The 19374-nt window shown below is 47.5% G+C and overlaps 24 non-coding genes across 24 annotated transcripts; all 24 read right to left on the bottom strand.

Annotated features, from left to right (window-relative positions):
* Window positions 1-432: 432 nt before the first annotated feature.
* trnas-aga (transfer RNA serine (anticodon AGA)) lies at window positions 433-514 on the bottom strand. The gene has a single exon. It is a non-coding gene; the product is annotated as a tRNA-Ser (tRNA).
* Window positions 515-798: 284 nt separating this feature from the next.
* On the bottom strand, window positions 799-871 carry trnak-uuu (transfer RNA lysine (anticodon UUU)). Its single transcript has one exon. It is a non-coding gene; the product is annotated as a tRNA-Lys (tRNA).
* A 779-nt stretch (window positions 872-1650) lies between these two features.
* Window positions 1651-1722, bottom strand: trnah-gug (transfer RNA histidin (anticodon GUG)). The gene has a single exon. It is a non-coding gene; the product is annotated as a tRNA-His (tRNA).
* Window positions 1723-1986: 264 nt separating this feature from the next.
* Window positions 1987-2068, bottom strand: trnas-aga (transfer RNA serine (anticodon AGA)). The gene has a single exon. It is a non-coding gene; the product is annotated as a tRNA-Ser (tRNA).
* Window positions 2069-2352: 284 nt separating this feature from the next.
* trnak-uuu (transfer RNA lysine (anticodon UUU)) lies at window positions 2353-2425 on the bottom strand. Its single transcript has one exon. It is a non-coding gene; the product is annotated as a tRNA-Lys (tRNA).
* Window positions 2426-3236: 811 nt separating this feature from the next.
* On the bottom strand, window positions 3237-3308 carry trnah-gug (transfer RNA histidin (anticodon GUG)). Its single transcript has one exon. It is a non-coding gene; the product is annotated as a tRNA-His (tRNA).
* A 264-nt stretch (window positions 3309-3572) lies between these two features.
* On the bottom strand, window positions 3573-3654 carry trnas-aga (transfer RNA serine (anticodon AGA)). The gene has a single exon. It is a non-coding gene; the product is annotated as a tRNA-Ser (tRNA).
* Window positions 3655-5157: 1503 nt separating this feature from the next.
* Window positions 5158-5239, bottom strand: trnas-aga (transfer RNA serine (anticodon AGA)). The gene has a single exon. It is a non-coding gene; the product is annotated as a tRNA-Ser (tRNA).
* A 284-nt stretch (window positions 5240-5523) lies between these two features.
* Window positions 5524-5596, bottom strand: trnak-uuu (transfer RNA lysine (anticodon UUU)). The gene has a single exon. It is a non-coding gene; the product is annotated as a tRNA-Lys (tRNA).
* A 1115-nt stretch (window positions 5597-6711) lies between these two features.
* On the bottom strand, window positions 6712-6793 carry trnas-aga (transfer RNA serine (anticodon AGA)). Its single transcript has one exon. It is a non-coding gene; the product is annotated as a tRNA-Ser (tRNA).
* A 284-nt stretch (window positions 6794-7077) lies between these two features.
* trnak-uuu (transfer RNA lysine (anticodon UUU)) lies at window positions 7078-7150 on the bottom strand. The gene has a single exon. It is a non-coding gene; the product is annotated as a tRNA-Lys (tRNA).
* Window positions 7151-7961: 811 nt separating this feature from the next.
* Window positions 7962-8033, bottom strand: trnah-gug (transfer RNA histidin (anticodon GUG)). Its single transcript has one exon. It is a non-coding gene; the product is annotated as a tRNA-His (tRNA).
* Window positions 8034-8297: 264 nt separating this feature from the next.
* trnas-aga (transfer RNA serine (anticodon AGA)) lies at window positions 8298-8379 on the bottom strand. The gene has a single exon. It is a non-coding gene; the product is annotated as a tRNA-Ser (tRNA).
* Window positions 8380-8663: 284 nt separating this feature from the next.
* Window positions 8664-8736, bottom strand: trnak-uuu (transfer RNA lysine (anticodon UUU)). The gene has a single exon. It is a non-coding gene; the product is annotated as a tRNA-Lys (tRNA).
* An 811-nt stretch (window positions 8737-9547) lies between these two features.
* trnah-gug (transfer RNA histidin (anticodon GUG)) lies at window positions 9548-9619 on the bottom strand. The gene has a single exon. It is a non-coding gene; the product is annotated as a tRNA-His (tRNA).
* Window positions 9620-9883: 264 nt separating this feature from the next.
* Window positions 9884-9965, bottom strand: trnas-aga (transfer RNA serine (anticodon AGA)). Its single transcript has one exon. It is a non-coding gene; the product is annotated as a tRNA-Ser (tRNA).
* A 1135-nt stretch (window positions 9966-11100) lies between these two features.
* trnah-gug (transfer RNA histidin (anticodon GUG)) lies at window positions 11101-11172 on the bottom strand. Its single transcript has one exon. It is a non-coding gene; the product is annotated as a tRNA-His (tRNA).
* A 264-nt stretch (window positions 11173-11436) lies between these two features.
* On the bottom strand, window positions 11437-11518 carry trnas-aga (transfer RNA serine (anticodon AGA)). Its single transcript has one exon. It is a non-coding gene; the product is annotated as a tRNA-Ser (tRNA).
* Window positions 11519-11801: 283 nt separating this feature from the next.
* On the bottom strand, window positions 11802-11874 carry trnak-uuu (transfer RNA lysine (anticodon UUU)). Its single transcript has one exon. It is a non-coding gene; the product is annotated as a tRNA-Lys (tRNA).
* A 601-nt stretch (window positions 11875-12475) lies between these two features.
* trnas-uga (transfer RNA serine (anticodon UGA)) lies at window positions 12476-12557 on the bottom strand. Its single transcript has one exon. It is a non-coding gene; the product is annotated as a tRNA-Ser (tRNA).
* Window positions 12558-13021: 464 nt separating this feature from the next.
* Window positions 13022-13103, bottom strand: trnas-aga (transfer RNA serine (anticodon AGA)). The gene has a single exon. It is a non-coding gene; the product is annotated as a tRNA-Ser (tRNA).
* A 283-nt stretch (window positions 13104-13386) lies between these two features.
* On the bottom strand, window positions 13387-13459 carry trnak-uuu (transfer RNA lysine (anticodon UUU)). Its single transcript has one exon. It is a non-coding gene; the product is annotated as a tRNA-Lys (tRNA).
* A 446-nt stretch (window positions 13460-13905) lies between these two features.
* trnas-uga (transfer RNA serine (anticodon UGA)) lies at window positions 13906-13987 on the bottom strand. The gene has a single exon. It is a non-coding gene; the product is annotated as a tRNA-Ser (tRNA).
* A 337-nt stretch (window positions 13988-14324) lies between these two features.
* trnar-ucg (transfer RNA arginine (anticodon UCG)) lies at window positions 14325-14397 on the bottom strand. The gene has a single exon. It is a non-coding gene; the product is annotated as a tRNA-Arg (tRNA).
* Window positions 14398-19374: the final 4977 nt, after the last annotated feature.

Below are 19374 nucleotides of genomic sequence, written 5' to 3'. Positions count from 1 at the left end.
AATGTGGGCAACATTGAACGCAGCACAGTTGGGGCATAAATGGCCTGAGGTTGTAAAAAGCGGCACAAGCATTGCTCGCAGTTAACAGGAACACGCTGCCGTGACCCGGATTCGAATCGGGGTTGCTGCGGCCACAACACAGAGTACTGACCACTATACGATCACGGCACACCGCTCGCTCACCGATAAGCTTTGCAGCTGCCTGGACACTAAGGGACACTGGTTTGTGACCGTGATTCAAACTGGGATTTCTCTGGCCACAACACAGAGTACGGATGACTGTACGGTCGCGGCAAACCACTGTCGCTCACCCACAGCTGCCTGGTCACTAAGTGACAGGGGCTTGTTTGTGAGTTGCAGAGGAGGATTCCAATTACGTATAGGAGGCTTGAAAGAAAAGAGAACAACAACATAAGTGGACGTGCAAAACAACGTAGTCGGCAGGATTCGAACCTGCGCGGGGAAACCCCAATGGATTTCTAGTCCATCGCCTTAACCACTCGGCCACGACTACAGACGTCTGCTTTCTCTCTCCTGCTGAGGTGGCAACCAAACACAGGGTCAACAGGGGTAGAGGAAGGTGCACTAGCTCTAGTGCAACTTTTCCGTACAATCTCTGGGAAGCAGGGACAGCATAGCTCTCTAATCCAACAAACTCAGCTAACTTCATGGGCACTCTTTCCACACAAGCTGATGATCTGAATTCAGAGCAACGTGCTCTCGCAGGCCACACCACAATGGACAGCCACCAAGTGATATGAAAAGAACAACGAGGTCTCTGACAAATAGACAGACCTTCGCCCGAACAGGGACTTGAACCCTGGACCCTCAGATTAAAAGTCTGATGCTCTACCGACTGAGCTATCCGGGCTCCTGTCTGCAGAAGCACCTGTTTGCGGAGTTGGACCTCTGCAAGCCCCTTGCCGGCTAACAACACTTTCTCATCACAGCACAGACCTGCGTCCTCTTAAAAAAAACAGATGCAGGCGTCCTCCAGGAAACGGCGTTTCAGAGCTGTGCCATGCCACTGCTGAGCTGCACCGTGAAAGACCTTGAAGTCATTAGGTGTTACCAAAGCCATGGTCCAAAAGCATGGCCAAAAGCTCATTTCGCCTGGGCCTTTTGGAACTGTGCTAGCATCAGTCTTGAAAAGAGCTGTGCATAAAGCAACTCTCCAGAAGCCGATGGAGTGGGGAAAATGTGCCACAAAGGGACAGCCAAAAAGGACTGGGAGACTTGGAAAAACACTATCAAATCCCAATCTTGATGAGCCGTACAAGATGTTGCTGTCGATTTATTGAACGTTTCTCTAGGCAACATCAGAGTGTAGGGACTACAAAAAAAGCTAAATATGGGATTAAACACGCAGGCCCGCAACCAAACGTCGCAAAAGCCACAGTTCCTCTCACAGAGAGAAAAAGCAAAAGCAGCTGGCTGTTCCATAGTCGGCAGGGTTCGAATCTGCGTGGGGAGACCCCAATGGATTTCAAGTCCATCGCCTTGACCTCTCGGCCACGACTACGCAAGGTGACAGCTCGGTGACTTTTTCTGCTGAATGTGGGCAACATTGAACGCAGCACAGTTGGGGCATAAATGGCCTGAGGTTGTAAAAAGCGGCACAAGCATTGCTCGCAGTTAACAGGAACACGCTGCCGTGACCCGGATTCGAACCGGGGTTGCTGCGGCCACAACACAGAGTACTGACCACTATACGATCACGGCACACCGCTCACTCACCGATAAGCTTTGCAGCTGCGTGGACACTAAGGGACACTGGTTTGTGACCGTGATTCAAACTGGGATTTCTCTGGCCACAACACAGAGTACGGATGACTGTACGGTCGCGGCAAACCACTGTCGCTCACCCACAGCTGCCTGGTCACTAAGTGACAGGGGCTTGTTTGTGAGTTGCAGAGGAGGATTCCAATTACGTATAGGAGGCTTAAAAGAAAAGAGAACAACAACATAAGTGGACGTGCAAAACAACGTAGTCGGCAGGATTCGAACCTGCGCGGGGAAACCCCAATGGATTTCTAGTCCATCTCCTTAACCACTCGGCCACGACTACAGACGTCTCCTTTCTCTCTCCTGCTGAGGTGGCAACCAAGCACAGGGTCAACAGGGGTAGAGGAAGGTGCATTAGCTCTAGTGCAACTTTTCCGTACAATCTCTGAGAAGCAGGGACAGCATAGCTCTCTAATCCAACAAACTCAGCTAACTTCATGGGCACTCTTTCCACACAAGCTGATGATCTGAATTCAGAGCAACGTGCTCTCGCAGGCCACACCACAATGGACAGCCACCAAGTGATATGAAAAGAACAACAAGGTCTCTGACAAATAGACAGGCCTTCGCCCGAACAGGGACTTGAACCCTGGACCCTCAGATTAAAAGTCTGATGCTCTACCGACTGAGCTATCCGGACTCCTGTCTGCTGAAGCACCTGTTTGCGGAGTTGGACCTCTGCAAGCCCCTTGCCGGCTAACAACACTTTCTCATCACAGCACAGACCTGCGTCCTCTTAAAAAAAACAGATGCAGGCGTCCTCCAGGAAACGGCGTTTCAGAGCTGTGCCATGCCTCTGCTGAGCTGCACCGTGAAAGACCTTGAAGTCATTAGGTGTTACCAAAGCCATGGTCCAAAAGCATGGCCAAAAGCACATTTCGCCTGGGCCTTTTGGAACTGTGCTAGCATCAGTCTTGAAAAGAGCTGTGCATAAAGCAACTCTCCAGAAGCAGATGGAGTGGGGAAAATGTGCCACAAAGGGACAGCCAAAAAGGACTGGGCGACTTGGAAAAAAACTATCAAATCCCAATCTTGATGAGCCGTACAAGATGTTGCTGTCGATTTATTGAACGTTTCTCTAGGCAACATCAGAGTGTAGGGACTACAAAAAAAGCTAAATTGCGACTAGTCGCTGGACTTGAATTATTCAATATGGGATTAAACACGCAGGCCCACAACCAAACGTCGCAAAAGCCACAGTTCCTCTCACAGAGAGAAAAAGCAAAAGCAGCTGGCTGTTCCGTAGCCGGCAGGGTTCAAACTTGCGCGGGGAGACCCCAACGGATTTCAAGTCCATCGCCTTAACCTCTCGGCCACGACTACGCATAGTGGCAGCTCGTTGACTTTTTCTGCTGAATGTGGGCAACATTGAACGCAGCACAGTTGGGGCATAAATGGCCTGAGGTTGTAAAAAGCGGCACAAGCATTGCTCGCAGTTAACAGGAACGCGCTGCCGTGACCCGGAGTCGAACCGGGGTTGCTGCGGCCACAACACAGAGTACTGACCACTATACGATCACGGCATACCGCTCGCTCACCGATAAGCTTTCCAGCTGCCTGGACACTAAGGGACACTGGTTTGTGACCGTGATTCAAACTGGGATTTCTCTGGCCACAACACAGAGTACGGATGACTGTACGGTCGCGGCAAACCACTGTCGCTCACCCACAGCTGCCTGGTCACTAAGTGACAGGGGCTTGTTTGTGAGTTGCAGAGGAGGATTCCAATTACGTATAGGAGGCTTGAAAGAAAAGAGAACAACATTATAAGTGGATGTGCAAAACAACGTAGTCGGCAGGATTCGAACCTGCGCGGGGAAACCCCAATGGATTTCTAGTCCATCGCCTTAACCACTCGGCCACGACTACAGACTTCTCCTTTCTCTCTCCTGCTGAGGTGGCAACCAAGCACAGGGTCAACAGGGGTAGAGGAAGGTGCACTAGCTCTAGTGCAACTTTTCCGTACAATCTCTGAGAAGCAGGGACAGCATAGCTCTCTAATCCAACAAACTCAGCTAACTTCATGGGCACTCTTTCCACACAAGCTGATGATCTGAATTCAGAGCAACGTGCTCTCGCAGGCCACACCACAATGGACAGCCACCAAGTGATATGAAAAGAACAACAAGGTCTCTGACAAATAGACAGGCCTTCGCCCGAACAGGGACTTGAACCCTGGACCCTCAGATTAAAAGTCTGATGCTCTACTGACTGAGCTATCCGGACTCCTGTCTGCTGAAGCACCTGTTTGCGGAGTTGGACCTCTGCAAGCCCCTTGCCGGCTAACAACACTTTCTCATCACAGCACAGACCTGCGTCCTCTTAAAAAAACAGATGCAGGCGTCCTCCAGGAAACGGCGTTTCAGAGCTGTGCCATGCCACTGCTGAGCTGCACCGTGAAAGACCTTGAAGTCATTAGGTGTTACCAAAGCCATGGTCCAAAAGCATGGCCAAAAGCACATTTCGCCTGGGCCTTTTGGAACTGTGCTAGCATCAGTCTTGAAAAGAGCTGTGCATAAAGCAACTCTCCAGAAGCAGATGGAGTGGGGAAAATGTGCCACAAAGGGACAGCCAAAAAGGACTGGGCGACTTGGAAAAAAACTATCAAATCCCAATCTTGATGAGCCGTACAAGATGTTGCTGTCGATTTATTGAACGTTTCTCTAGGCAACATCAGAGTGTAGGGACTACAAAAAAAGCTAAATTGCGACTAGTCGCTGGACTTGAATTATTCAATATGGGATTAAACACGCAGGCCCGCAACCAAACGTCGCAAAAGCCACAGTTCCTCTCACAGAGAGAAAAAGCAAAAGCAGCTGGCTGTTCCGTAGTCGGCAGGGTTCGAAACTGCGTAGGGAGACCCCAATGGATTTCAAGTCCATCGCCTTAACCTCTCAGCCACGACTACGCATGGTGACAGCTCATTGACTTTTTCTGCTGAATGTGGGCAACATTGAACGCAGCACAGTTGGGGCATAAATGGCCTGAGGTTGTAAAAAGCGGCACAAGCATTGCTCGCAGTTAACAGGAACACGCTGCCGTGACCCGGATTCGAATCGGGGTTGCTGCGGCCACAACACAGAGTACTGACCACTATACGATCACGGCACACCGCTCGCTCACCGATAAGCTTTGCAGCTGCCTGGACACTAAGGGACACTGGTTTGTGACCGTGATTCAAACTGGGATTTCTCTGGCCACAACACAGAGTACGGATGACTGTACGGTCGCGGCAAACCACAGTCGCTCACCCACAGCTGCCTGGTCACTAAGTGACAGGGGCTTGTTTGTGAGTTGCAGAGGAGGATTCCAATTACGTATAGGAGGCTTGAAAGAAAAGAGAACAACAACATAAGTGGACGTGCAAAACAACGTAGTCGGCAGGATTCGAACCTGCGCGGGGAAACCCCAATGGATTTCTAGTCCATCACCTTAACCACTCGGCCACGACTACAGACGTCTGCTTTCTCTCTCCTGCTGAGGTGGCAACCAAACACAGGGTCAACAGGGGTAGAGGAAGGTGCACTAGCTCTAGTGCAACTTTTCCGTACAATCTCTGGGAAGCAGGGACAGCATAGCTCTCTAATCCAACAAACTCAGCTAACTTCATGGGCACTCTTTCCACACAAGCTGATGATCTGAATTCAGAGCAACGTGCTCTCGCAGGCCACACCACAATGGACAGCCACCAAGTGATATGAAAAGAACAACGAGGTCTCTGACAAATAGACAGGCCTTCGCCCGAACAGGGACTTGAACCCTGGACGCTCAGATTAAAAGTCTGATGCTCTACCGACTGAGCTATCCGGGCTCCTGTCTGCAGAAGCACCTGTTTGCGGAGTTGGACCTCTGCAAGCCCCTTGCCGGCTAACAACACTTTCTCATCACAGCACAGACCTGCGTCCTCTTAAAAAAAACAGATGCAGGCGTCCTCCAGGAAACGGCGTTTCAGAGCTGTGCCATGCCACTGCTGAGCTGCACCGTGAAAGACCTTGAAGTCATTAGGTGTTACCAAAGCCATGGTCCAAAAGCATGGCCAAAAGCACATTTCGCCTGGGCCTTTTGGAACTGTGCTAGCATCAGTCTTGAAAAGAGCTGTGCATAAAGCAACTCTCCAGAAGCCGATGGAGTGGGGAAAATGTGCCACAAAGGGACAGCCAAAAAGGACTGGGAGACTTGGAAAAACACTATCAAATCCCAATCTTGATGAGCCGTACAAGATGTTGCTGTCGATTTATTGAACGTTTCTCTAGGCAACATCAGAGTGTAAGGACTACAAAAAAAGCTAAATATGGGATTAAACACGCAGGCCCGCAACCAAACGTCGCAAAAGCCACAGTTCCTCTCACAGAGAGAAAAAGCAAAAGCAGCTGGCTGTTCCATAGTCGGCAGGGTTCGAATCTGCGTGGGGAGACCCCAATGGATTTCAAGTCCATCGCCTTGACCTCTCGGCCACGACTACGCAAGGTGACAGCTCGTTGACTTTTTCTGCTGAATGTGGGCAACATTGAACGCAGCACAGTTGGGGCATAAATGGCCTGAGGTTGTAAAAAGCGGCACAAGCATTGCTCGCAGTTAACAGGAACACGCTGCCGTGACCCGGATTCGAACCGGGGTTCCTGCGGCCACAACACAGAGTACTGACCACTATACGATCACTGCACACCGCTCACTCACCGATAAGCTTTGCAGCTGCGTGGACACTAAGGGACACTGGTTTGTGACCGTGATTCAAACTGGGATTTCTCTGGCCACAACACAGAGTACGGATGACTGTACGGTCGCGGCAAACCACTGTCGCTCACCCACAGCTGCCTGGTCACTAAGTGACAGGGGCTTGTTTGTGAGTTGCAGAGGAGGATTCCAATTACGTATAGGAGGCTTAAAAGAAAAGAGAACAACAACATAAGTGGACGTGCAAAACAACGTAGTCGGCAGGATTCGAACCTGCGCGGGGAAACCCCAATGGATTTCTAGTCCATCGCCTTAACCACTCGGCCACGACTACAGACGTCTCCTTTCTCTCTCCTGCTGAGGTGGCAACCAAGCACAGGGTCAACAGGGGTAGAGGAAGGTGCATTAGCTCTAGTGCAACTTTTCCGTACAATCTCTGAGAAGCAGGGACAGCATAGCTCTCTAATCCAACAAACTCAGCTAACTTCATGGGCACTCTTTCCACACAAGCTGATGATCTGAATTCAGAGCAACGTGCTCTCGCAGGCCACACCACAATGGACAGCCACCAAGTGATATGAAAAGAACAACAAGGTCTCTGACAAATAGACAGGCCTTCGCCCGAACAGGGACTTGAACCCTGGACCCTCAGATTAAAAGTCTGATGCTCTACCAACTGAGCTATCCGGACTCCTGTCTGCTGAAGCACCTGTTTGCGGAGTTGGACCTCTGCAAGCCCCTTGCCGGCTAACAACACTTTCTCATCACAGCACAGACCTGCGTCCTCTTAAAAAAAACAGATGCAGGCGTCCTCCAGGAAACGGCGTTTCAGAGCTGTGCCATGCCACTGCTGAGCTGCACCGTGAAAGACCTTGAAGTCATTAGGTGTTACCAAAGCCATGGTCCAAAAGCATGGCCAAAAGCACATTTCGCCTGGGCCTTTTGGAACTGTGCTAGCATCAGTCTTGAAAAGAGCTGTGCATAAAGCAACTCTCCAGAAGCAGATGGAGTGGGGAAAATGTGCCACAAAGGGACAGCCAAAAAGGACTGGGCGACTTGGAAAAAAACTATCAAATCCCAATCTTGATGAGCCGTACAAGATGTTGCTGTCGATTTATTGAACGTTTCTCTAGGCAACATCAGAGTGTAGGGACTACAAAAAAAGCTAAATTGCGACTAGTCGCTGGACTTGAATTATTCAATATGGGATTAAACACGCAGGCCCGCAACCAAACGTCGCAAAAGCCACAGTTCCTCTCACAGAGAGAAAAAGCAAAAGCAGCTGGCTGTTCCGTAGCCGGCAGGGTTCAAACTTGCGCGGGGAGACCCCAACGGATTTCAAGTCCATCGCCTTAACCTCTCGGCCACGACTACGCATAGTGGCAGCTCGTTGACTTTTTCTGCTGAATGTGGGCAACATTGAACGCAGCACAGTTGGGGCATAAATGGCCTGAGGTTGTAAAAAGCGGCACAAGCATTGCTCGCAGTTAACAGGAACGCGCTGCCGTGACCCGGAGTCGAACCGGGGTTGCTGCGGCCACAACACAGAGTACTGACCACTATACGATCACGGCATACCGCTCGCTCACCGATAAGCTTTGCAGCTGCCTGGACACTAAGGGACACTGGTTTGTGACCGTGATTCAAACTGGGATTTCTCTGGCCACAACACAGAGTACGGATGACTGTACGGTCGCGGCAAACCACTGTCGCTCACCCACAGCTGCCTGGTCACTAAGTGACAGGGGCTTGTTTGTGAGTTGCAGAGGAGGGTTCCAATTACGTATAGGAGGCTTGAAAGAACAGAGAACAACATCATAAGTGGATGTGCAAAACAACGTAGTCGGCAGGATTCGAACCTGCGCGGGGAAACCCCAATGGATTTCTAGTCCATCGCCTTAACCACTCGGCCACGACTACAGGCGTCTCCTTTCTCTCTCCTGCTGAGGTGGCAACCAAGCACAGGGTCAACAGGGGTAGAGGAAGGTGCACTAGCTCTAGTGCAACTTTTCCGTACAATCTCTGAGAAGCAGGGACAGCATAGCTCTCTAATCCAACAAACTCAGCTAACTTCATGGGCACTCTTTCCACACAAGCTGATGATCTGAATTCAGAGCAACGTGCTCTCGCAGGCCACACCACAATGGACAGCCACCAAGTGATATGAAAAGAACAACAAGGTCTCTGACAAATAGACAGGCCTTCGCCCGAACAGGGACTTGAACCCTGGACCCTCAGATTAAAAGTCTGATGCTCTACCGACTGAGCTATCCGGGCTCCTGTCTGCTAAAGCACCTGTTTGCGGAGTTGGACCTCTGCAAGCCCCTTGGCGGCTAACAACACTTTCTCATCACAGCACAGACCTGCGTCCTCTTAAAAAAAACAGATGCAGGCGTCCTCCAGGAAACGGCGTTTCAGAGCTGTGCCATGCCACTGCTGAGCTGCACCGTGAAAGACCTTGAAGTCATTAGGTGTTACCAAAGCCATGGTCCAAAAGCATGGCCAAAAGCACATTTCGCCTGGGCCTTTTGGAACTGTGCTAGCATCAGTCTTGAAAAGAGCTGTGCATAAAGCAACTCTCCAGAAGCAGATGGAGTGGGGAAAATGTGCCACAAAGGGACAGCCAAAAAGGACTGGGCGACTTGGAAAAAAACTATCAAATCCCAATCTTGATGAGCCGTACAAGATGTTGCTGTCGATTTATTGAACGTTTCTCTAGGCAACATCAGAGTGTAGGGACTACAAAAAAAGCTAAATTGCGACTAGTCGCTGGACTTGAATTATTCAATATGGGATTAAACACGCAGGCCCGCAACCAAACGTCGCAAAAGCCACAGTTCCTCTCACAGAGAGAAAAAGCAAAAGCAGCTGGCTGTTCCGTAGCCGGCAGGGTTCAAACTTGCGCGGGGAGACCCCAACGAATTTCAAGTCCATCGCCTTAACCTCTCGGCCACGACTACGCATAGTGGCAGCTCGTTGACTTTTTCTGCTGAATGTGGGCAACATTGAACGCAGCACAGTTGGGGCATAAATGGCCTGAGGTTGTAAAAAGCGGCACAAGCATTGCTTGCAGTTAACAGGAACGCGCTGCCGTGACCCGGAGTCGAACCGGGGTTGCTGCGGCCACAACACAGAGTACTGACCACTATACGATCACGGCACACCGCTCACTCACCGATAAGCTTTGCAGCTGCCTGGACACTAAGGGACACTGGTTTGTGACCGTGATTCAAACTGGGATTTCTCTGGCCACAACACAGAGTACGGATGACTGTACGGTCGCGGCAAACCACTGTCGCTCACCCACAGCTGCCTGGTCACTAAGTGACAGGGGCTTGTTTGTGAGTTGCAGAGGAGGATTCCAATTACGTATAGGAGGCTTGAAAGAAAAGAGAACAACAACATAAGTGGACGTGCAAAACAACGTAGTCGGCAGGATTCGAACCTGCGCGGGGAAACCCCAATGGATTTCTAGTCCATCGCCTTAACCACTCGGCCACGACTACAGATGTCTGCTTTCTCTCTCCTGCTGAGGTGGCAACCAAACACAGGGTCAACAGGGGTAGAGGAAGGTGCACTAGCTCTAGTGCAACTTTTCCGTACAATCTCTGGGAAGCAGGGACAGCATAGCTCTCTAATCCAACAAACTCAGCTAACTTCATGGGCACTCTTTCCACACAAGCTGATGATCTGAATTCAGAGCAACGTGCTCTCGCAGGCCACACCACAATGGACAGCCACCAAGTGATATGAAAAGAACAACGAGGTCTCTGACAAATAGACAGACCTTCGCCAAACAGGGACTTGAATCCTGGACCCTCATATTAAAAGTCTGATGCTCTACCGACTGAGCTATCCGGGCTCCTGTCTGCAGAAGCACCTGTTTGCGGAGTTGGACCTCTGCAAGCCCCTTGCCGGCTAACAACACTTTCTCATCACAGCACAGACCTGCGTCCACTTAAAAAAAACAGATGCAGGCGTCCTCCAGGAAACGGCGTTTCAGAGCTGTGCCATGCCACTGCTGAGCTGCACCGTGAAAGACCTTGAAGTCATTAGGTGTTACCAAAGCCATGGTCCAAAAGCATGGCCAAAAGCTCATTTCGCCTGGGCCTTTTGGAACTGTGCTAGCATCAGTCTTGAAAAGAGCTGTGCATAAAGCAACTCTCCAGAAGCCGATGGAGTGGGGAAAATGTGCCACAAAGGGACAGCCAAAAAGGACTGGGAGACTTGGAAAAACACTATCAAATCCCAATCTTGATGAGCCGTACAAGATGTTGCTGTCGATTTATTGAACGTTTCTCTAGGCAACATCAGAGTGTAGGGACTACAAAAAAAGCTAAATATGGGATTAAACACGCAGGCCCGCAACCAAACGTCGCAAAAGCCACAGTTCCTCTCACAGAGAGAAAAAGCAAAAGCAGCTGGCTGTTCCATAGTCGGCAGGGTTCGAATCTGTGTGGGGAGACCCCAATGGATTTCAAGTCCATCGCCTTGACCTCTCGGCCACGACTACGCAAGGTGACAGCTCGTTGACTTTTTCTGCTGAATGTGGGCAACATTGAACGCAGCACAGTTGGGGCATAAATGGCCTGAGGTTGTAAAAAGCGGCACAAGCATTGCTCGCAGTTAACAGGAACACGCTGCCGTGACCCGGATTCGAACCGGGGTTGCTGCGGCCACAACACAGAGTACTGACCACTATACGATCACGGCACACCGCTCACTCACCGATAAGCTTTGCAGCTGCCTGGACACTAAGGGACACTGGTTTGTGACCGTGATTCAAACTGGGATTTCTCTGGCCACAACACAGAGTACGGATGACTGTACGGTCGCGGCAAACCACTGTCGCTCACCCACAGCTGCCTGGTCACTAAGTGACAGGGGCTTGTTTGTGAGTTGCAGAGGAGGATTCCAATTACGTATAGGAGGCTTGAAAGAAAAGAGAACAACAACATAAGTGGACGTGCAAAACAACGTAGTCGGCAGGATTCGAACCTGCGCGGGGAAACCCCAATGGATTTCTAGTCCATCGCCTTAACCACTCGGCCACGACTACAGACGTCTGCTTTCTCTCTCCTGCTGAGGTGGCAACCAAGCACAGGGTCAACAGGGGTAGAGGAAGGTGCACTAGCTCTAGTGCAACTTTTCCGTACAATCTCTGAGAAGCAGGGACAGCATAGCTCTCTAATCCAACAAACTCAGCTAACTTCATGGGCACTCTTTCCACACAAGCTGATGATCTGAATTCAGAGCAACGTGCTCTCCAGGCCACACCACAATGGACAGCCACCAAGTGATATGAAAAGAACAACGAGGTCTCTGACAAATAGACAGGCCTTCGTCCGAACAGGGACTTGAACCCTGGACCCTCAGATTAAAAGTCTGATGCTCTACCGACTGAGCTATCCGGGCTCCTGTCTGCAGAAGCACCTGTTTGCGGAGTTGGACCTCTGCAAGCCCCTTGCCGGCTAACAACACTTTCTCATCACAGCACAGACCTGCGTCCTCTTAAAAAAAACAGATGCAGGCGTCCTCCAGGAAACGGCGTTTCAGAGCTGTGCCATGCCACTGCTGAGCTGCACCGTGAAAGACCTTGAAGTCATTAGGTGTTACCAAAGCCATGGTCCAAAAGCATGGCCAAAAGCTCATTTCGCCTGGGCCTTTTGGAACTGTGCTAGCATTAGTCTTGAAAAGAGCTGTGCATAAAGCAACTCTCCAGAAGCAGATGGAGTGGGGAAAATGTGCCACAAAGGGACAGCCAAAAAGGACTGGGCGACTTGGAAAAAAACTATCAAATCCCAATCTTGATGAGCCGTACAAGATGTTGCTGTCGATTTATTAAACGTTTCTCTAGGCAACATCAGAGTGTAGGGACTACAAAAAAAGCTAAATTGCGACTAGTCGCTGGACTTGAATTATTCAATATGGGATTAAACACGCAGGCCCGCAACCAAACGTCGCAAAAGCCACAGTTCCTCTCACAGAGAGAAAAAGCAAAAGCAGCTGGCTGTTCCGTAGTCGGCAGGGTTCGAAACTGCGCGGGGAGACCCCAATGGATTTCAAGTCCATCGCCTTAACCTCTCAGCCACGACTACGCATGGGGGCAGCTCATTGACTTTTTCTGCTGAATGTGGGCAACATTGAACGCAGCACAGTTGGGGCATAAATGGCCTGAGGTTGTAAAAAGCGGCACAAGCATTGCTCGCAGTTAACAGGAACACGCTGCCGTGACCCGGATTCGAATCGGGGTTGCTGCGGCCACAACACAGAGTACTGACCACTATACGATCACGGCACACCGCTCGCTCACCGATAAGCTTTGCAGCTGCCTGGACACTAAGGGACACTGGTTTGTGACCGTGATTCAAACTGGGATTTCTCTGGCCACAACACAGAGTACGGATGACTGTACGGTCGCGGCAAACCACTGTCGCTCACCCACAGCTGCCTGGTCACTAAGTGACAGGGGCTTGTTTGTGAGTTGCAGAGGAGGATTCCAATTACGTATAGGAGGCTTGAAAGAAAAGAGAACAACAACATAAGTGGACGTGCCAAACAACGTAGTCGGCAGGATTCGAACCTGCGCGGGGAAACCCCAATGGATTTCTAGTCCATCGCCTTAACCACTCGGCCACGACTACTGCATCTGCTTTCTCTCTCCTGCTGAGGTGGCAACCAAGCACAGGGTCAACAGGGGTAGAGGAAGGTGCACTAGCTCTAGTGCAACTTTTCCGTACAATCTCTGGGAAGCAGGGACAGCATAGCTCTCTAATCCAACAAACTCAGCTAACTTCATGGGCACTCTTTCCACACAAGCTGATGATCTGAATTCAGAGCAACGTGCTCTCGCAGGCCACACCACAATGGACAGCCACCAAGTGATATGAAAAGAACAACGAGGTCTCTGACAAATAGACAGGCCTTCGCCCGAACAGGGACTTGAACCCTGGACCCTCAGATTAAAAGTCTGATGCTCTACCGACTGAGCTATCCGGGCTCCTGTCTGCTGAAGCACCTGTTTGCGGAGTTGGACCTCTGCAAGCCCCTTGCCGGCTAACAACACTTTCTCATCACAGCACAGACCTGCGTCCTCTTAAAAAAAACAGATGCAGGCGTCCTCCAGGAAACGGCGTTTCAGAGCTGTGCCATGCCACTGCTGAGCTGCACCGTGAAAGACATTGAAGTCATTAGGTGTTACCAAAGCCATGGTCCAAAAGCATGGCCAAAAGCACATTTCGCCTGGGCCTTTTGGAACTGTGCTAGGATCAGTCTTGAAAAGAGCTGTGCATAAAGCAACTCTCCAGAAGCAGATGGAGTGGGGAAAATGTGCCACAAAGGGACAGCCAAAAAGGTCCGGAAAGTAAACACGCAGGCCCGCAACCAAACGTCGCAAAAGCCACAGTTCCTCTCACAGAGAGAAAAAGCAAAAGCAGCTGGCTGTTCCGTAGTCGGCAGGGTTCGAACTTGCGCAGGGAGACCCCAATGGATTTCAAGTCCATCGCCTTAACCTCTCGGCCACGACTACGCATGGTGGCAGCTTGTTGACTTTTTCTGCTGAATGTGGGCAACATTGAACGCAGCACAGTTGGGGCATAAATGGCCTGAGGTTGTAAAAAGCGGCACAAGCATTGCTTGAAAGCCACGGGGTACTTGAAGTCAAGATCTCCATTACCAAAGCTTAGCGGAACTATTTAGGTTTGTAACGTGACAGTGAGATTCAAGCAAGATTGGATGAATCTTATTTGAAGTGTGCAGCAAGTCTGAGAATTCGAAGCTAACTATTGTCCTCAGATCATCATGCCTAAGTTTTGAGAAGACCAGTCGGAATTGTTTCACACAACTTAAATGTAACCCAACAAAGACAACCCAGATGGGACTTGAACCCACAATCCCCAGCTTCGAAGGCTGATGCCTTATCCCTTAGGCCACTGGGTCAACATTAACATTTGTCATATCTGATGTATGGCTCAGGAAGTTCTTGTTACTCACAAAACAGTTCTTTAGGATCCCTATGCCATATTGCATTCAGACGATCTGATGTGTACACCTAATGACAAAACAGCTTCTCTGAGGAGTTTTCCATTGTCATGTCTTTTTGACCTAAGGGTATGAACCTAGCTTTTTAAAGGTAATACTGGATTGTCTTGCACAGTCAACTTAAAAGGAACTGCATCAAAGACAACCCAGTTGGTACTTTAAACCCACAATCCCCAGCTTCGAAGGCTGGTGCCTTATCCATTAGGCCACTGGACTGTTTTATACTTACTGTGAACTGTAATATGCCTCCAGGGAGTTGCTGACACACGTAACAAAAACAACATGAACAAAGAGTAGATTGGATCGGTCTCACAGAATTTTTTGTGGCACTGCAGACTGCTTCTACTGGACTCGTTGGTCTAGGGGTATGATTCTCGCTTTGGGTGCGAGCGGTCCCAGGTTCAAATCCCGGACGAGCCCTACGGCAGTCATAGAAAAAGCAGCGGTGCTGTGCTATCCATGGTGTTTCTATGTTAATTGTAGCAGCTTTTGCTGTGACTTTACTTAATGAACATTTAGTGGACTTCTGATCTAAATCAGTCTAACATGTACAACTATACAGACAAAAAAAGGAGCGGCAATGATTCGGTTGTTAGATTTGTTTACGGATCTTGAACAACCCACCAGCTTTATATGTAAGCACCATTTTGTCTTTTTACACAGTCTCCTCTCTGTAGGCACCATGCAGGATTCGAAATGGCCTTTCGCGTTAGGTGTCTCGTTACCCTTTTAGTCATAAGAGGTAATATGCATGGCAATGCAGGAAGTTAATGACATGCAAACACATCTCAAGAAGGTTTTTACAGCTACCGTGTTTCATCCACCAAACATTGCTCCCAAATTGAAGTGAGACCTTCAAAGACAACCTAGATGGGATTTGAACCAACAATCCCAAGCCCAAGTTGATGCCTTATCCCTTGGCCACTGGGCCATTTCGGCAATCATTTGTCATGGATTTTTTGTATGCCTTCAACAAAATGCCAACGAAAAGGAACCGGGTAACACTTTATTTTGATGGTCCCCCTTTAGATAGTCTGCTGACCGTAAGTTACTTTTCAAGTTCTTATCTGTTTACTTTCATCTGGATAGTATCTGTAGATTGTCTTTAAATGTTCTTAGGCAATCAATACAATGTATACAGCATGTAAACATTTATTAAACTTTCGGTAAGATAAGTGTTACCAATTTAGGTTCTAGATGTTCAACAGTGTATCAGTAGATATGCAACAAATCTTCAACAGATGTTCAACAATGTATTAGTAGATATGCAACAAATCCTCAACAAGTTTTCAGAACATTGACCACCAAGATGTTTGTTGTTATTGTCTGCATGTAGTTGTTATCCAGTTTATGAATAGACTTTGAGTAAACATTCAGATGCCTATAAGTAGCAACGCAACATATTTTAACATGAACTTTAATCAAATATAAAATTAGGGTTAGGTACAATCTAAGAGTGTTCAATTAACTATTTGTTGCATTTAACCTAACTTTTAGTAGACAGTTATTTTACTTTAAAGGGCACATAGTTTACCTCTTTTTTATGATTTAATATTAATATTATGGTTCTTCTGAGTGTGCCAGTTTAGGTTCAGTTTAAAACATAATTCAGATTTTTTTATTATAATGTGTTAAAAAGTGTCATGTTGGCGGCGTGTCCACAGTTCGCTGATTTATGGATGTGTTGCTTTACATGTAAATTAGTTTCGGCTTCCCGCCAACGTAACAAGGGGCGGGGCCATGAGCTCACCCGCTCTGCATTTGCAACAGAGTCTGACAGGCAGACAGAGAAGGAGCAGGAGTGAGAGGTTCAGCAATCAGTCGTACATGTACGACTCGGACACAGACCAAGCAGAGAGTACAAAATCATATGTGTCTTTGTACAGTTTTACAGCCAACTGTGTGCTAGTTTCAAGTGCCGAGCTTGTACACAGAAACTAATAACCACGCACACTGAATGAACTTTTACTGAGGCACCGGATGCGCCGCTCGAAGCCGCGACACGGCACACCAGACACTCTCTGTGGCAGGGCAGAAACATGAAGTGTTCCGAATCATCGCGCCACGCATTTTTTAATTCTAAACATAGGTTTCTATTAGGGTACACACAACGGCAATTTAAGTCTGCAGCGGTCTGAGGCGCCCAGCCGTTGACTTGAGTGAACCCTGATAGAAACCGATGTTTAGAATTCTAAAACGCATGCTAGTTAAGATCACAGGGAGCTTCTGGGATCAATATTGGTGGGCGGGGGGACCGCACTCCTACGTAAAGTTGCGGTCGGTTTGAAAACCGCTCCAATTGCTCCATCGTTTTTATGTTGTTAAATTGAAAAAAAAGCACTGGGTGTGCTTATATCACCCCAATATGATGGTCTATACACCATACATGCACATATGTCTGTCCAAACAGCTTGAAAAGTAGATTTTTTACCATAGGTGCCTTTTAAGGTACATTTATCAGCTCATCTGTTGTCACACTGGGCCCATCAAAATGAAGTGAAAACCTAAGAAATGCTGTTGAATGACTGTAAGGAGCCAACATCACAGACAGCATGGCTACTAATCTGTAAATGTTCAGCAGATAGTCAACAGACAGGTAGTAGTGACACTGATGCAAGTATTTGAAACCAAAAACACAACAGCGCCACACGTACAAGAACATACAAATAAATACCAGAGTCATTAGTTCGTCCAACTGCTTTTAATTTATTGCTGTCAAAACAAAAATAAAATAAAAAAATTAACAGCCCAGGTAATTAAGCTGAAGAAAACATTCGGTTCAGGACAATTAAGAACAATTGTTGTTACATCCACAGTGGAATGAACCGCCAACTTATCCAGCATATGTTTTTATGCAACGGATGCCCTTACAGCTGCAACCCATCACTGGGAAACATTCATACACAATCATTCACACACATGAACTAAGGACAATTTAGCCAACCCAATTCACCTCTTCCACATGTTTTTGGACTTGTGGGGGGAGGCGGAGCACCCAGAGGAAACCAACGCGAACACCGGGAGAACATGCAAACTCCACACAGAAACACCAACTGACCCAGCCGAGGCTCGAACCAGTGACCTTCTTCCTGTGAGGCGAACGTGCTACCCACTGAGAATGTTTTTTTTTCATTGTCTTTAACATAGTAGGCTGAAAAATAACTAATTTTAGAAATACAATTTAGATGACGAGGTGACATGGTGGCGCAGTGGGTAACACGTTTGCCTCACAGCAAAAGGTTGATGGTTTGAGCCTCGGCTGGGTCAGGTGGCATTTCTGTGGCATACCATGTGGGCTTCCTTCGAGTGCTCCAGTTTCCCCCACAAGTCCAAAGACATGTGGTACACTGTAAAAAGTGCTACACTCACAAAGTTGGTTTTATATACTTTAAATAATTGCCATCTAGTTAATTATATTTGTTTTATACCAAAAAATATCAATTTGCTTCTTCTTTACTTAAAATATATCAGTTTTTATATAACAGTATATTTTGAATAAAACTAATGCAATTGATTTGAGTAGATTTTTTTATGTGGTTATTGTGTAGAATAAATGTTATAAAAGTGAGTTGACACAGACAATTTATTAGAGCAGCTGTCGATGTGTGCAGGTCTGTTCATCAAACGTGATTTTAATAATTCTGCGTGACCCCATTTTCACTGCCCGCCACTTTGCAGCCAGACAGCATCTTCAATGGTCGACATAAACTGCTCGCAGCAGCGGATCTGATTAACACGGCAAGTTGCAAATGTAGCCGAATGATAATGGCAAAGTCATGCTAAACTGCCGACTTCACTAGGCAGGTGAGGTTTTAGCTTGTAAATTGTACTGTAACGTCAGGTAACAGACTGCTCTCACATGGAAAGCTAAGTTGGCTAACGCTAACCAACGCTAGTTCATGCTAACGATCAAAAGTGATAGTCCTGAGAAAAAAAAGTTAAAGTAGTTTTAAAACACTTAGTAGGTATAACTAACGTTACAGAACGGATTAACAAGGTCTCTGGTGGGCGGTCGGGGTGTGGGTGCAGTTTGCTAGCGCTAACTTGGCTAGCTCACCTAAATAATAATCAGCACATTAAGGATCATATTAAATACAGAAACGTATGGAACAGTAGTTTGTGTTTAGCGTAACATTAGGTAGCTTAAGGTTTGGGTTTTAGAGATTTAGTCCAGAAGTTTTTTGTTAATACTGCAAAGTGAATAAATTACAGATTTATAATTTATTTGAACTTAAATTACATTTATGTTTACAGAACCATTTAAAATGTGCGCACCTCATTCTAAAATGCATTTTCTTGGTCTTTAGATACCAAAGTGATTTTGTTTATTTTGTTAAGAAAAACATTAGATACAATTACAGCTATTAGTATTTGCGAGTAAGTAAAACATGGGTAAAATTGCAAACAATAGTGGGCTCCATAGACTTACGTTTGATATCTGAAGATTTTTTGTATGTGTGCAATGAACAAACAGTAAAAAATATCCTAATGCAGTTTCTTATTATCTGTCAGTCTTTTACTAAAGCTAACTGAAAACACTGATTCACTGAACTGTCATTTGCCAGTAACATTAAATTTGGAGAAAATTAAATTAAATGTAGCTTCAGCAAAAATGTAATGCAAAATGCAAAATGCAAAAATGAATCAAAATGAACATTGGTATTTTTTATAACTAACAAACACATTTTTTAATAGCAGCTTTTCTTTGCATATTAGCCTACTTGTTAGTGGTTGATAGCTAATACATTATCATTTATAGCTTTTAAAAAAAAAAAATTTCTGAGTTTATTTTGCATATAACATTTTTTAATCAACACACACATGGCGTTTCGCGTGCTTTATCATACCGCTCTCTGTGTGTGCATCGGCCTGCTC

Source organism: Danio aesculapii, chromosome 4, assembly GCF_903798145.1.
Source record: "Danio aesculapii chromosome 4, fDanAes4.1, whole genome shotgun sequence".
Taxonomy (NCBI): Eukaryota; Metazoa; Chordata; class Actinopteri; order Cypriniformes; family Danionidae; genus Danio; species Danio aesculapii.
This window is presented reverse-complemented; position numbering and strand designations above follow the sequence as displayed.